We start from the raw sequence: 17096 nt of genomic DNA, 5'->3' as shown, positions 1-17096 counted from the left end.
GACGTTGATGGATGGAGCAACTAGACGAGTTGGTCTCTGACAGGTATGACAAGAGCGCTCTGACAAGTGAGTTCAAGCTGAAAATTGGAGAAATGAGGAGGAAATCTCTGTTATTTATAGGAGAGGTGCATGGAAGCCGAAGCGACGCTTTGATCCGAAATAAAACCCAATCACAGGGTGATGCGTGGCATTCCTCATAATGGCTTCCCTACAGCTTGTCAGAAGTTGGTATGGTTGACGGTTTTCCGTGTTCGCACCAACACCCTCCTTTGCGTGATTCTGTCATCCCTTATTAGTTGCACCGTCACCCTACCTTGCATGACTCCGTCATCCCTTTATAGTTGCACCACCATATCTTTGGTTTTGATGAACTCTTTGGTTTTACCCCGTCAACCCTTTAAAAGACTAACCGTCATGCCCTCAATTTGTGACCGTCACCCCATGGGTCCTTTTATTCGTGTATGACGGACCCATAGGGTGAAGGGGGCAACTGAAGAGGATAAAATATGGCTTGATGGGCTTGACGAATTCGGGTCCATGGGCCAACGGGGGACTGGCCCAACGCTCACTAAGGCCTATCGCTGGGAGACACAGTAAAGGCCCTGGATGTAGAGTCTTTACTGTTTTCGTCTAAATCACCCTAGGGCCCCGAAATTGGAATTTTAGCACAAATGGGATTCTAGAAGATACGCACACCAAAGGAAGATCTCCTCTACAAGGAAAGACCTTGCTCGCCACGCTCGGGAATATTCAAGTAGAGTTCTATAAGGAAAAGATTTCCACACCAAGGAGGAGTAACCGACCATCTACTACTATAAAAACCCCAATACCCTCGCAAGTTAAGGTACGCATAATCTACCCTCTCTAGCACTCTAGAGTTGTAAGAATAATTCTAACTTGACCTTCGGAGGGTGTTTGGCCGGCACCACACCGGTGCTCTCTGAGGTCTTCTATTATTTTGTTGTGCAGGTCTACTTTGAGTTCACGAGTGCTGTGTGATCTATTGGTGATATTTTCGGCATCATCATCCCTTACATTTGACATTAACATTTCTCAATGCTAATGCTCTTACTCTTTTCTCTTTTCCTTCCATTTGCTAAAGGACAATCAAACATGGTGTTAGAGAGAGAGAGAGAGAGAGAGAGAGAGAGAGAGAGAGAGAGAGAAGAACATAAAAGAAAAGCCAGTGCTTAGTAATATAATACTATGAAAACATAACCATAAAAATTTATCATGTGTCTTGACTTTTCGGGAGGAGAGGAAATCTGAAAATTACTCCCCTATGAACCTACCCTAATTAGATAGTTTAAAAATTCTAATTCAAAGTATTAACTTTCAAACCCCCCAAAAAAAAAAACTAATATTTCCATATTTAGATGACAATAACAAGGGTCTAATCACATGTTTACAGCACCCCCGAAGAACTTTTTTTTTTTTTTTTTAAATCACTCTTAGATAGAGAAATCTGAAGTTTGAATTGGTTAATTAGTTATTGTAACCCGGGGATCTATCTAATTCACACCATGACATGACCTATTGACCCTACATGTATGCATGCAAGGGACTTGAAAGTTGTCAATCGTTAGGAAAAATATTTTATGAAACAATCTTATAAGATACTTCTCTTATAACATGTGTTATCTCACACATGTGCTGAATGAGATATCTCATTAGTTGGTTGTATATAAGATACCTTCTCCAATTGCTAACTTTGAAAATCTACGCTTGGGGCGCCGTCTATTGATGACATTTGACATTTCCATAGTTTTATTTTTCCTGGGATAGCAGACAACTTACAACAGCCAACAGGAAGAGTTTTATGCAGAGTAGACGGCAGTTGATAAACAATACAAAACAGCTACTCTTATCTATCTGCGAACCTAACTGATTGTGATGTACACAATAGCCACCGCATTGACTTTCAAGGTTTAATACTAAACTGATCATTCCATCCAAATCCAATGAAAACAATGAGGCAGTCTTTTAACACTAATTAAACTGATCACACAATCCCAGTAGGTATCTAAGGAAGTTCGGTCACATATAAACTATTTGAAAATTCATATTATTTAAACTATAATCATTTTATATAGTTCAAGCCAGCTGGGTTTGAATAATTTCAATCTTTCGAGAAACCAACCCAAACCAAATATATGGCACAAGTTGACAAGCCATGCAATGACAATGTACTTCACTGTATCATATACAACACGTACATGTTAAGGTTTGGGTTGTCACCAAAAAAAAAAAGAAGGAAAGAGAGAGATCACAAACATCACATATTAAGGTCTTCATCAAATTTTTTTTAAAATGGTTTATTAATAATTGCTCTAAAAGCATCCGTTAAGAAAATCTAATTATATTTTATTGATTTTTTTTTTTTCGTGTATTGCATAGGTTGTTGACTACATTAGTAAATGGAGGAACTTAATTAAACAAAGGCCACTCATTTTCACCTCCATCAACTAAAAAATCAAAAAGAAGAGAGAGAGAGATATATATATATATATATATATATGTATGTATGTATGTATGTATGTAGATTACGTTGTCTAGATTTTTAAGACTCCATCAAGCAAAATTACTTCCCAAAAAAAAAAAAAAAAAAAACGAATAGTAATAAATCTCAAAGAAGGAATTACAATGTATGAGATATCAAGGAATTTATGATAGATTTTTGTATAAATCATAGTCGAAAAATTATTAGGTATTCCCAAAGTACTATTGTGGGGCCCAATAGCTTATGGGTCGGGCCCGTTTACTCGTAGGGAGTCCAAAGACCCAAGCCGAAGAGAGCTATGGCTCAAGACCAATAATGTAGAGTATATGATAGTCTTAAGATACCACCAAGGACCGCTCAGTCCTCGGCAAACCCAAAGTCCCACCGAAGAGAAGGGCAAAAACGGTATAGGACTAACTTTGAAAGAAAATCTAAAATATCCGGGGAAAGCTGCCCTTACTGCCATTCAATACTCTGCACCTGACAGAGCCGCATTCTTTGGCTTTTACAACCACCCCCAACGACTTTGGATATGGGCTGATGGGACAAGTATCAGTCTTGGAAAGTTTAACCCTACACGTGGACGAAGGACAGCGAACACAGGCCAGTATAAAAGGGAAAATAAGTGACCTAGAGAAGGGGCTGGGAAAAATGGCCAGAAACCAGAGCCTCCCAGCCTACCTCCAGGAGTAAGATTCCAGGGGTAAAGAAAACTTAACCATGTATGAACACCACGGAAAACCCGCCACCTGGTGACCAAGGTCTAGCCTTTCAAACCCACGCTCTACAAATGATATTGTTTGGGCCTTTTTACGTACGAGCCCAACACCGCTACGGTTCGTCACGAATCGAGTCCTTACAATTGGCGCCGTCTATGGGAAAGGCTTGTGTGTTGGCATAGACGGTAGGTTGAGAGAGTTCCTTGGCCATTTTTAACAACTGGTTATAGAGTTTTAGTGTAAAGTTCTGCTGAGGTCTATGATTCTTGACTAGGGGCTATGTTGGCTAGCGTCAATCGCTTAGGTAACCCTAGGGGCTTGGCTAAGGAGCTAACTCCCCTAAAGCCAAGGTCCCACGCAAAGAGAAAACTAGGTTTTGGACAGAACCAAGGCATTGCATGGTCCTCGGACTCAAGCCTATGGGGAAACCAACTACTTGGATGAGGAAAACTAGGTTTTGGACAGAACCAAGGCATTGCATGGTCCTCGGACTCAAGCCTATGGGGAAACCAACTACTTGGATGAGGAAAACTAGGTTTTGGACAGAACCAAGGCATTGCATGGTCCTCGGACCCAAGCCTATGGGGAAACCAACTACTTGGATGAGGAAAACTAGGTTTTGGACAGAATCAAGGCATTGCATGGTCCTCGGACCCAAGCCTATGGGGAAACCAACTACTTGGATGAGGAAAACTAGGTTTTGGACAGAACCAAGGCATTACATGGTCCTCGGACCCAAGCCTATGGGGAAACCAACTACTTGGATGAGGAAAACTAGGTTTTGGACAGAACCAAGGCATTGCATGGTCTTCGGACCCAAGCCTATGGGGAAACCAACTACCCTGGATGGGGAAACTCAACTGGGGAAACCAACTTGGATGAGGAAAACTAGGTTTTGGACAGAACCAAGGCATTGCATGGTCCTCGGACTCAAGCCTATGGGGAAACCAACTAGGTTTTGGACAGAACCAAGGCATTGCATGGTCCTCGACTCAAGCCTATGGGGAAACCAACTACTGTGGATGAGGAAAACTAGGTTTTGGACAGACAAGGCATTGCATTGGTCCGAACTCTCAAGCCTATGGGGAAACCAACTACTTGGATGAGGAAACTAGGTTTTGGACAGAACCAAGGCATTGCATGGTCCTCGGACCAAGCCTATGGGGAAACCAACTACTTGGATGAGGAAAACTAGGTTTTGGACAGAACCAAGGCATTGCATAGTCCTCGAACTCAGAGCCTATGGGGAAACCAACTACTTGGATGAGGAAAAACTAGGTTTGGACAGAACCAAGGCATTGCATAGTCCTCGGACTCAAGCCTATGGGAAACCAACTACCTGAAAACTAGGTTTTGGACAGAACCAAGGCATTGCATGGTCCTCGGACTCAAGCCTATGGGGAAACCAACTACCTGGATGAGGAAACTAGGTTTTGGACAGAACCAAGGGCATATCCTCGGATCAAGCCTGTGGGTCCTAGGTTTTCAAGGCATTGCTCGGACCCAAGCCTATGGGGAAACCAACTACTTGGATGAGGAAAACTAGGTTTTGGACAGAACCAAGGCATTGCATGGTCTTCGGACCCAAGCCTATGGGGAAACCAACTACTGGATGAGGAAACTAGGTTTTTGCATTGCACATGGGGAAACCAACTTGGATGAGGAAAACTTTGGACAGAACCAAGGCATTGCATGGTCCTCGGACTCAAGCCTATGGGGAAACCAACTACTTGGATGAGGAAAACTAGGTTTTGGACAGAACCAAGGCATTGCATGGTCCTCGGACTCAAGCCTATGGGGAAACCAACTACTTGGATGAGGAAAACTAGGTTTTGGACAGAACCAAGGCATTGCATGGTCCTCGGACTCAAGCCTATAGGGAAACCAACTACTTGGATGAGGAAAACTAGGTTTTGGACAGAACCAAGGCATTGCATGGTCCTCGGACTCAAGCCTATGGGGAAACCAACTACTTGGATGAGGAAAACTAGGTTTTGGACAGAACCAAGGCATTGCATAGTCCTCGGACTCAAGCCTATGGGGAAACCAACTACTTGAATGAGAAAAAGATTGAGTTTCATAAGATACTGCAAAAGGTTAAGGCCAGTAAGAAGATGGTGAAACGCCCCACCCTTCAGTAGCCTAGGAGGGTTGTGCAATTTTTAGGATGATATTTCCTCGGATGATTACTTCCTACACCGCATCGAGCAATCAGTTATCATCTCGGCTAGTTTTGGGGTAAGTATCCTTTTTCTCGGGTCGGCATTGTTGTGCCAAACAAACCTATTAAAGTTGTGGTGATATCTTTTTCTTAGCAAGTATTTTGGCCCTATGTGTCATTGATCTAAATGCTATATTATTGCGTCGAACAGCACTTGCAAATTCATAATAACGCCCTTTCTTTAATAAAAGATTAGGGCCCCAAGTAGTGTATTCTAAGGTCGGCGGTATTGTGCTGGGCCGACTTAGTAAGCTCATCATAATGCCCTTTCTTTTCCTGACTAATGGGAGTTTCAACCCTAAGCATCATTCGTTCGGTTCAATATTATTAAACCGGACTGTTTTTATAAACGCCGAGCAAGACCTTTTTTATTTAACTGGGACTTTGGTCCTAGATGTCGGTCACGTTTTAAAAATAAAAAGAATTCACAAGGGTGAATATCTTTGCATTGCGTTATTATTTCGAAAATATAGAGATAGAACATGTAAAGCAAAATGATAACAATTTTTATTAATGTAAAGATGTATTACAACGTACAAAGAGGGTCTTAAACAAGCCTATACAAAATATAGATTGCCAAAGTCATAAAAAAAAAAAAAGCAATACATTGGGTAAACAGTCAGATCTCTTTTTAAACTCGTTTCCGAAGTCTTTCCTAACTCTGCCTCAGTAGCGCCCATAACGAGAGAAGGACCTTCCTCAGAAGAAGATGGAGGAGATGAATGAAAAGAAGGAGGAGAAGAAGAGGGAAGAGATGAAAAGAAAGAAAAATGAGCAAAAGAGGGAGAAGGAAAAGCGCCAGGATGGATCTGGTGCTGGGAAGACTAAGAAAGAGAGGTAAAAGGAGGCGCCAGTGAACGAAGAGAGGAAGAAGCAGGAGCATTTAGTCCCTGCCTCGGTCCTGACTCCTAACACGCTGGGGCCATATTAGGTTTGCTTGTAAGAGAGCGGTTGGTACTGATAATGGGTGTTCTCGACTCAGTCACGCCGAGAGTTTGATGTGATGAGTCCCTGCTTCGGATTTTGGCTGAAAGGAAGGTGAGACAAGTCTTAAGTCTCCGCCATCCTTGCCCTGACCGAGCCATTTCGAGCTTTATTAGAACATGATGCTTTGAGGAGGGGTATGGTTCCTTCATCACTCGTTATAGTGAACGTATTATGATTTGGTGTATAACTGTTGGGTTAAATAAACGCTAAGGGAGGCTAAGGGTTTCAGATCTCAGAAAGATAAAAGGGTCTTTGTACGAAAGTGATAGCCTCCTACTTGTCTTCTTATAGGAAGGGCAAAACAGAAGGTATTAAATTCGTTCAGGTTTCCAAAAGAATCTGAAAACAAAGAGGTGTCCGTTCCGCTTTCCCACCTCATCAGACGAACCGTCAAATGTAAATGAGTCTCGTAAAGGGAAGTCATTAAAAGCGCATCTTGGACAACCAAACGGCAGGAGCGTGTCGAGAGTAAATTAAGGGGAACACCTTGTAAACCGATATATTTTCTGGGCAAGTGGAGAACCGCCAGTATCAATGAAGGGCTAAATTAAATGAGCCATAGTAACGGCTCGGTATTACCAAAACCCACATTTCCAACTCAAAGGTCGGACAGTAGGGTTTTGAGGGGCTATTGTGGGGCCCAATAGCTTATGGGCCGGGCCCGTTTACTCGTAGGGAGTCCAAAGGCCCAAGCCGAAGAGAGCTATGGCCCAAGGCCAATAATGTAGAGTATAGGATAGTCTTAAGATACCACCGAGGACCGCTCAATCCTCGGCAAACCCAAAGTCCCACTGAAGAGAGGGGCAAAAACGGTATAGGACTAACTTTGAAAGAAAATCTAAAATATCCGGGGAAAACTGCCCTTACTGCCATTCAATACTCTGCACCTGACAGAGCCGCATTCTTTGGCTTTTACAACCACCCCCAACGACTTTGGATATGGGCTGATGGGACAAGTATCAGTCTTGGAAAGTTTAACCCTACACGTGGACGAAGGACAGCGAACACAGGCCAGTATAAAAGGGAAAATAAGTGACCTAGAGAAGGGGCTGGGAAAAATGGCCAGAAACCAGAGTCTCCCAGCCCACCTCCAGGAGTAAGATTCCAGGGGTGAAGAAAACTTAACCATGTATGAACACCATGGAAAACCCGCCGCCTGGTGACCAAGGCCTAGCCTTTCAAACCCACGCTCTACAAATGATATTGTTTGGGCCTTTTTACGTACGAACCCAACACCGCTACGGTTCGTCACGAATCGAGTCCTTACAACTATAAATGCGTATTCTCTCATCTCATATAAATGATGAATCTTACCATAAATTTAATTAGTAGAACTCACTATTTATGTGAAAGTAAAGAGTATATATTTATAATATTTTGAAAGTACACGATAATTTCCCGTAGTTATGAGGAAAAAAAATTCTTAAATGCCGATCCTTTAAAAAGAACAAGAAAAAAAGAAAATAAAAATAAACGGAACATCATGGCCATCAAATCAACTAAACTCTGACCATTGCATGTGAAATAAATAAATAAATAAAAGGAAAATGCCGGGATTATAGAAATGACACAATTTTGTATCATAACTTGTCATGTGGTGAGTTGTGATTGATGAAAATGTGTCCCCACATAGCTCACAGGCACTTTTTCACCAGTCACAACTTGCCATGTGGTGAGTTGTGATACAAAATTGTGCAATATTTGATGGTTCTAGCACAACTCAAAAAAAAAAATTATAATAATTGGTGTGAAGGTGATGTTAACTGTCATACCATAGTGAAATTATGTGAAAATTTTATTCAAAATGATAAACCAATTGTTTTTACCGTTCCTTCAAAAAAAATAAATAAATAAAAATGTTTTTATCGTTGACATGAACACCTACAGCTAAATAAATAAATAAAAATGAAGGTCATTGTTGTGACGTGAGCCTAACCGTCTTTAATGCTCACATTTTTTTATAAAAGTTAGAAAATCGCTAATGCTTACCTTACAGAATGGTTTTTTATGGATAAAAAATATACAGAAAATTGTGCAATTCAATTTGTTAACATTCTGGGGTTGGGGTAATGGTCGTAAGTATAGGCAAAAACCAAGGAAGTACAAGTATATATAAAATTGCTTCTGACGTTCCTGGACTACAGTTGCCAAGTTGAATACTTTTTTTTTTTTTTTTGATAATCAGTTCCACATATATCTTGACTTGAGCGTCTTTCTTTTTCCTCTATGTTTAAGAGGGTATTAAAGGTTTTGTAGTTGAATTGGCATCTTCCCATGCATAAAATGCTTGAGAGTCTAGTAGAGAAATGGTTCTAACTGTGGGGTTAGCAGCATGTTGTAATTATTTCTCAAAAAAAAAAAAAAAATGTTTAAGAGGGTGTCTGCTTTGATATCTAAAACCTCTTATGTTTGTAAAAATATCATCTATCTCAAAGGAGAAGAAAAAAAGAAAGTAAAAAAAGAGTCATAGGAAGACTTAACTTCGATGCAAACAGGAGGGAAGATGCGGTAATATTGACACAATTTATGAACACGACACGGATAAGACACGAAATTAGTAGGTTTAAATTTCAGTGAAGGCTTAGCGGATTTGTGTTATATTCAAGTTGACATGAATTGACTCATTTAATAAATATGTCAATTCGAGTTAGATACGTAAAACCCATTTTGACTTGTTTAACTAGGGGTTCATTTTACCGATTTACCTTTTATGAAATTGATGATATGGAACTTAGACAACTATTAACCAATATATTAAATGACTTTTGGACTTGTAATTTTATTTTAAGAAATGACAACTAATACCTTTTTTTTTTTTCTTTTTTTCTAAATTTATGGTTATAATTTTATTTTAAGAAAAGTGTTATGTCCACAACATTTTCATAACACTTTCACAACAAACCATAAGTGGTAAGTTTTTATTTGTTCTAATTTAAGCTTATCACTGAAATTACTTTTTTGCCTACTAATAAGAACTTGTAACAACTTGTCACTTATAACTTGTTGTGAAAATATTATGAAAATGTCATATACATAAAATTTTTTGTATTTTAATGGTTGGAGATTTTATTCAGAATCTAGTTGTATCATAAACATGCTATAAAATATAATAAGTGCTATAAATAAGTTATTTGTGTCAGATAAACATGTTAATTTAGCTTATTCAAATGAGTTGTGTCAAGTCGTATCAGCCCTAACGCGACTTTTTTATTAAATAGGTTATGTAAGTTATGTTGTGTAACCTATTTAATAAATAGGTTAATTCTAAAAAGAATATTTAATAAACAAGTCATGTTAGGGTCAAAGGATCCTAAAACAATTAATAAATGGCTTTGTGTTGATCTGTATAGTTGAATAAGTTAAAAGATTAAAAAACAAAACAAAAACAATAAGTGAACATGAATTGTTACCCTTAGAGTATTGGGATTCCAAAATAGTTCTATTTTATAACTTCAAAACCTACTTTATCCATTTTACCATTTCATTTTACAACTCACCCAACATCTCAATTTCTATTTTTATATACAACTCATTAAAATAATATAAACTATAACATCAAATAATATAAAAAATCATGCTTCTCTCTCTTCTCTTTCATTTCTTTTTCCTCTCTTCACCTTTCTCAGTTAAAATAATTGTAATTTTTTTACATCCAAGTGAACAATTGGTTCTATATATAAGAACCAACTGTTCATGAGTTCTAAAATTTTTTAAGAACCCATACTTGGATGGAGCAACATTTTTGAGGTTTTGGATGTAAAATAGCAACTGGAAAGTGTTTATACCCCAAATGCTAGTGCTCTTAGAAGAGACAGAATAGTTAAGGAGGAAATGGGTGGAGCAGTGACATACTTTTGTTTGGTTCAAGAGAATGAAAAGAAAGTTTATGGAAATAAGATCCCTTCCCTACTATGTCTTTATGTTACTAATTTATTACTGTGGGTCCGAGAGGTCTGCAATCCAGCCCAAACTCTATCTGGGCCCAGGGCCCGTGCCGAGGAGGTATCTTGCCGAAGACGAATGATCAGTGGTCGAGGTAGCAAGGGGAACGGCTGAGAACTTACCCTGTCCTCGGCATTCCAGAGCTTCAATGGGAAGACCAACACCATGGTGTAGGCAATCCCCAAACAGCCCCCTCAAGGGGATGTGAACGGAATGGGGCCCATAGGGAAGCAGGGTGTGAAATTGGACCAAGGAAAATGCGTCCCCTCTTCAGTAAATGCACCTGCCAATACCCAGAGCTGATTAATGAGAAAAGACGTTTGGACGGTGTAAACTTCGATCCATGCAACTAATAGAAAGTTAGACGGGACGGTTGATGGGATGGATACAGAAATAAGCTCCTGCCTGACCTACAAGTGGAGGGTCAGGATCAACCAAGACGGACTATATAATAAAAAGGAAGGTGCACCAACAGGGGGTTGGGAAAAATGGCCAAAAACCAGAGCCTCCCAGCCCACCTCCAGGAGAAAGACTCCAGGGGTGAAGGAAAACTTAAACTTGTACGAACACCACGAAAAACCCACCGCCTGTCGATCAAGGCCTAGCCTTCCAAACTCACGCTCTACAAATGATATTGTTAAGGCCTTTTTACACACGAACCCGACACTGTTACGGTCCGCCACGAATCGTGTCCTTACAATTGGCGCCGTCTGTGGGAAGGCTTGTGTGTTGGCATAGGCGGTAGGTCGAAATAGTTCCTTTTTTATTCCTAACAATTGGTTATAGAGTTTCAGCGTAAAGTTCCGTTAGGGGCCATGCTTCTTGATTAGGGGCTACGTTTGTCAGCGTTAATCGCGCGAATAATTCTAGGGGCTTGGCCGAGGAGCTAACTCCCGTAAAACCAAGTTCCAGTGCCAAAGAAAACTAGGTTTTGGACAGAACCAAGGCATTGCATGGTCCACGGACTCAAGCCTATGGGGAAACCAACTACTTGGATGAGGAAAACTAGGTTTTGGACAGAACCAGGGCATTGCATGGTCCACGGACTCAAGCCTATGGGGAAACCAACTACTTGGATGAGGAAAACTAGGTTTTGGACAGAACCAGGGCATTGCATGGTCCACGGACTCAAGCCTATGGGGAAACCAACTACTTGGATGAGGAAAACTAGGTTTTGGACAGAACCAGGGCATTGCATGGTCCACGGACTCAAGCCTATGGGGAAACCAACTACCTGGATGAGGAAAACTAGGTTTTGGACAGAACCAAGGCATTGCATGGTCCACGGACTCAAGCCTATGGGGAAACCAACTACTTATTGCAACGGACTCAAGCCTATGGGAAACCAACTGCCTGGATGAGGAAAACTAGGTTTTGGACAGAACCAAGGCATTGCATGGTCCACGGACTCAAGCCTATGGGGAAACCAACTACTTGGATGAGGAAAACTAGGTTTTGGACAGAACCAGGGCATTGCATGGTCCTCGGACTCAAGCCTATGGGGAATCCAACTACTTGGATGAGGAAAACCAGGCACTAAGCGAGATTTAGCTATTATGCGTGACGTCGAAAATGGTGCTTATATCTTCGTAAGACGAAGGTTAGAAATGAATCTAAGGCCTCTGTGGGTGCAAGTAAATTAGGGTTTGGGGAACATGATGATAAATGTATTGCATGCATAGCTATTTGTACATGTTAAAATGAATCAGCGCAGAGTTCATAAGCAAATAGTGCGCATCAACGAGGGCGGTTAACGATGTAATCAGAAGGGAAAAGGAAAAACAAGATTTCATATATACATGTTCAAATGCTTGTAAACCATCAATAAATTAGGAAGTTTGTGAAAGGAAAAGAAACAAGTTAATCGTTCAAATAGAAACGAATACAAAAGCCTAACCAAGGCTTCTACTTTTCTGCTTTTTTGTCGGTGACATCTTGGGAGATGGGAACAAGATCAGCTTCGATGCCCGGAATGACGGTTCCTTCTGGGGAAGGCTGAACAGGGCCAGCACTGGTACTCTGAGGGACCACAGCAAGGGGAATAGCCTGTGGCGGCTGTGCAAGTGTGGCTGGTTCTTCTGTACTGGACACCTGAATGCCAACCTTGGGCTCAGTAGCCTCTGTAGGTGCCCCAGGATCCGCATGCTGCGATATCACTATCACATCCTGAAGTTTTCCCTCTTTGGGCGCCTTGCTAGAGGAACCACTGGCTTGTAAGTTTTCCGACGGGGTGACCTCTTCTTCGAGTTGATCATCCGTGGTCGCAGAGCTGGTGGAAGTGGTCTCGCGGATGGCCGCCGGGTAGAATACGCTCTCTGCCTTCCACAAATCTGATGAAGCGTCCACCCCAGCTCGCTTCAATGCTTCTTCCCAGACCTGGGAGCAATAAAACCTGCACACTCCAGGAATCTGCGCCTTAAGGGTGGCTTGGGTTTCGGCTACTCCCATGTTGTAACCATCGTCCTCGGCCGTATTCTTGGCAGCCTCTGCCTCATTCCTGGCAAACTCGGCCTCCTGCTTTGCCCTTACGGCTTCATCACGGGCATATTCTGCCACTCCTTTCTCATGCAGAGCCGCGGCCAGCTGCTTATTTAAATCCTCGATCAGATCTCTGGCTATTCGCAGCTGGTCCTCGGCTTCAATTGCGCGCTTGGTTTGGTCCTTGGCCTGTTTTTGGGCACTAGCAAGGCCCGCCGAGACGTTATCCCTCTCGCGGGTAGTCATTGTTAAGTCATCCTTGACTTTGGCAAGTTCCTTTTCAGAAGCTTCGAGAGTCTTTGAGGCCGTTATGCGCTTCTTGCGTTCGTTCTCGGCCGCCTTACTCCTGTCATGCACTTCTTCCTCCATCCTATAGGTTGCCTGGAGAGCCTGTCAAGAAAGATGAACGTGTAGTGAGTGACAAACCGGTGACAAGAGTTAATAAAGTGTTAGGTTTCAAGAAATCTTACCATGCCCAAGTATCTCTTAGTACTGAGAAAAACCTCCTGCATCCTCATTCTCTTCAGCTCATCCATGTCATTAGGGAGTAACATGGTTCTCCCTAATGCATCCGCCACGTATCCACCCTCGCCGTCTCCAAGGTCCCTCAGAGAGGCAGTTTCCAGTAATGGACCCCCGTGAAGCATTGGGGCAGGAAGCCAGGCGCTCGGTAGGGATTGGGAATCAATTCCTTTTCCCTTGCCTTGAGAGGTTTGAACTGCGGGTCCTTTGCCCTTGCCTTGGGGTCCGATCTTCAGTTGTTTTGTGCGCGGAGTCTCATCCTTCTCCTTAGGAGGTTGGGATTTTCCCTCGTCCACGATGTCCTTGCCCTTGGGGCTCCTCTTTCTCTTGGAATCAGCACCTTCAGGTCGAGGAGACCGAGCTGGTTGGGAGGAGGTGGGAGGTTCGGGGCGGGTGGATTGTGGCTGGGACTTGGTGGAGGATGACCTGGTTTGGATTGTAAGGGGCCGAGGTGGTGGAGGAGGAGCATTGGGTTGTGGTGCCTCCTGGGTATCCTTCCCTGGTTGGTCCTCGAGGAGTTGGAGAAGGGGGGTTAAAGGTATTCTCTTGACTCCCATCTCGGCTTGAGAAGAGGTGCCTATTAATGACAATTCCGCCTCGGACAAGGCTGGGTCACCTAGGTCACCAGGAGGGTCCTCGGATTGGTAGACTAAGTCAAATACCCCGAACCCTTCCTCCGGCTGATCTGGCTCACCTTCGTCCTCTGCTGCTTGATGAGACGAAGAGGGGCCCACCAGGGGGATGTTCTTGGGGACAGCTGGCTCCTGCGAGATTAAAAATCCCTTCTCTACCACGGTAATTTTTGGAAGCCAAGGACGGCGGGCACTGATCACGTGCTTCGCGTCCCCGAATGACTTCTGAATCAGAGGGTACCCTAGTATTTTGTGAGCTGCACGGACTTGGCCATCACTGTCATTCCCAAAAACCGCCGCTTGTAAAACGGTCTCCAAGTCTGCCCGATTGACTAAATGAAAATGCCGTGTATAGACGCGTTCATCTACAAAAGCAACAAACATATATGCATGGTTAGTTATCGGAAGACGTTAGGTTAGAATGGTTTAAAGGGTTATCCCTCTTCCATTCCTAATACCCCACCTGGTTCTCCTTCTACTACGGGGCATGGATCGCCATCATGCCACTCCCCAGAGACAATAAGGAAATCCTTGTTCAGTCCCTTGTTGGAATCAGGGAGGCACTGGATTAACCGAACCCTATCATCCCTCAACCTCATGTAGTAGGTTTTTCCTTTCAATTTCTGGAAGTTATAGCACCAGTTTACATCATGGTGGGTCAGTCTTAAACCCATCTTCTCGTTTAAAGCGACCACGCAACCTAAAATCCTAAGAACGTTGCCGGCGCACTAGGTAGGGGCTAAACGGAAATGCCTGAGGTAACCCCTCGTCACTGGTCCCATAGGGATTCTCATACCTCCCTCTACAAAGGCGAGGACGGGAATTACAACCGCGCCCGTTCCCCTCTTAATGTGCCATTCCCCCATCTTACAGTGCTCCAGACTTACGTTGGGGGGAATCCTATAATCAACGATGAACTTATTCATCGCCTCTTCAGTATTGACCAACTTCCTCAATCTCAATTTAGTCGCCTTTGTCATTTGCTAAAACAAACCTAACCCGCGACGGAAAAGAAAGGGAGCCAAAGAGAAATAAACTCAGAAAAGAAAAAACGCGAGTTAATGGAGGTAGGGAACTTACATAAAAGGAGAATTACGCTTCGGATGGGCTATATGTGCTTGAGATAGACTTGAATTTGGGCGGAAGTTCGGATGAACCCTGGATACACGCACTAAAACTCTTAAGTACAGAACTGGAGAGACGGATCCATCTCCAAAAAATCTTTTATACTTTCTAGGGTAAACTGCACGCCCTTTTTCCCGCCCAAAGAGGCCAGGAGATCACCACCGTTCGATTTCCATCACACCGTTGAACGTGGGAAGCACCAAGCCGCCCGTATTTAATGAGGCCACGTTTCGCCTTCCAACGGCTCTAGGAACGTGCCTTGGGCAGATGAAAAACCTCGGGAATCGATAGATGACAAGGATTGATAGGCATTGGCAGATCCCTGATGTCATCAAAACCCTCCTATCCGTCCGAGGGGACGGATAGCAGGATTTTGAGGGGCTATTGTGGGTCTGAGAGGTCTGCAATCCGGCCCAAACTCTATCTGGGCCCAGGGCCCGTGCCGAGGAGGTATCTTGCCGAAGACGAATGATCAGTGGCCGAGGTAGCAAGGGGAACGGCTGAGAACTTACCCTATCCTCGGCATTCCAGAGCTTCAATGGGAAGACCAACACCATGGTGTAGGCAATCCCCAAACAGCCCCCTCAAGGGGATGTGAACGGAATGGGGCCCATAGGGAAGCAGGGTGTGAAATTGGACCAAGGAAAATGCGTCCCCTCTTCAGTAAATGCACCTACCAATACCCAGAGCTGATTAATGAGAAAAGACGTTTGGACGGTGTAAACTTCGATCCATGCAACTAATAGAAAGTTAGACGGGACGGTTGATGGGATGGATACAGAAATAAGCTCCTGCCTGACCTACAAGTGGAGGGTCAGGATCAACCAAGACGGACTATATAATAAAAAGGAAGGTGCACCAACAGGGGGTTGGGAAAAATGGCCAAAAACCAGAGCCTCCCAGCCCACCTCCAGGAGAAAGACTCCAGGGGTGAAGGAAAACTTAAACTTGTACGAACACCACGAAAAACCCACCGCCTGTCGATCAAGGCCTAGCCTTCCAAACCCACGCTCTACAAATGATATTGTTAGGGCCTTTTCACGCGCGAACCCGACACTGTTACGGTCCGCCACGAATCGTGTCCTTACAATTACTTTTATTTAAAATATTTTTTGCTACACTTTCGTTTTTCAATTGTTTGAATAAATAAATTTCTCTCTCATATACAAACTTAACTAGTCATTTTCAAGTGTAATGACTAAAAAAAAACCAATATATATATATATATATAATCCCCTCGTAAACATGTAAATTCAAAAGTCATTAAAATATTGAGTATACTTATATTTATTATATAATTACATATAGGCCAATGAAATTAAAGCACATCATTTCTTTTCCCTTCATTTACTAACCAAACAAAAAATGTTTTTTATTTTTTAAAAATCAAATGTATTGAAAAAAAAAAATTAAATATCTTCATAAAGGCAGAAATGTCAAATAATTTTGCACAAAAAATAATGTTAAATAATTAATATACCTTTATTTTGGTTTACATTTTACATACCAAATAAGTAAAAATTATTTCTTTTTTCTTTTCATTTCTTTTTTGAGATTAAATTTAGTAAGGACGTAGTGTAAAACTCATGTTTTACCCCTCTAATATCAACATGCCACATAATTTTATTACATATTTAAAAATAAGCACATTCACATTCAATCAATTCTAATACCCATATATAAATCCAACCAAATTAAGAGTTTATTGAGATGTTATTAGGTATGGTAGGATGTATTGAATTTTAAGTAAAATACTGATGTGGTAATCTCTTATTGGATGGTGTAAAATATGAGTTTTACACTCTATCCTTACCAAATTCGGACTCTTCTTGTTTTACTTTACATCCAAACACATGTAAGAAAATATATCTTTTTGATTTTTTTTAATCATTTTCTCTTCTCTTCTAATTACTCTTTTCTCTTTTCTTCCATTTGCTAAAGTGCAATCAAACACGGTGTTAAAGAGAGAG

This window comes from Quercus lobata, chromosome 3 (assembly GCF_001633185.2).
Source record: "Quercus lobata isolate SW786 chromosome 3, ValleyOak3.0 Primary Assembly, whole genome shotgun sequence".
NCBI lineage: Eukaryota > Viridiplantae > Streptophyta > Magnoliopsida > Fagales > Fagaceae > Quercus > Quercus lobata.
Note: the sequence above shows the minus strand (reverse complement) of the source record.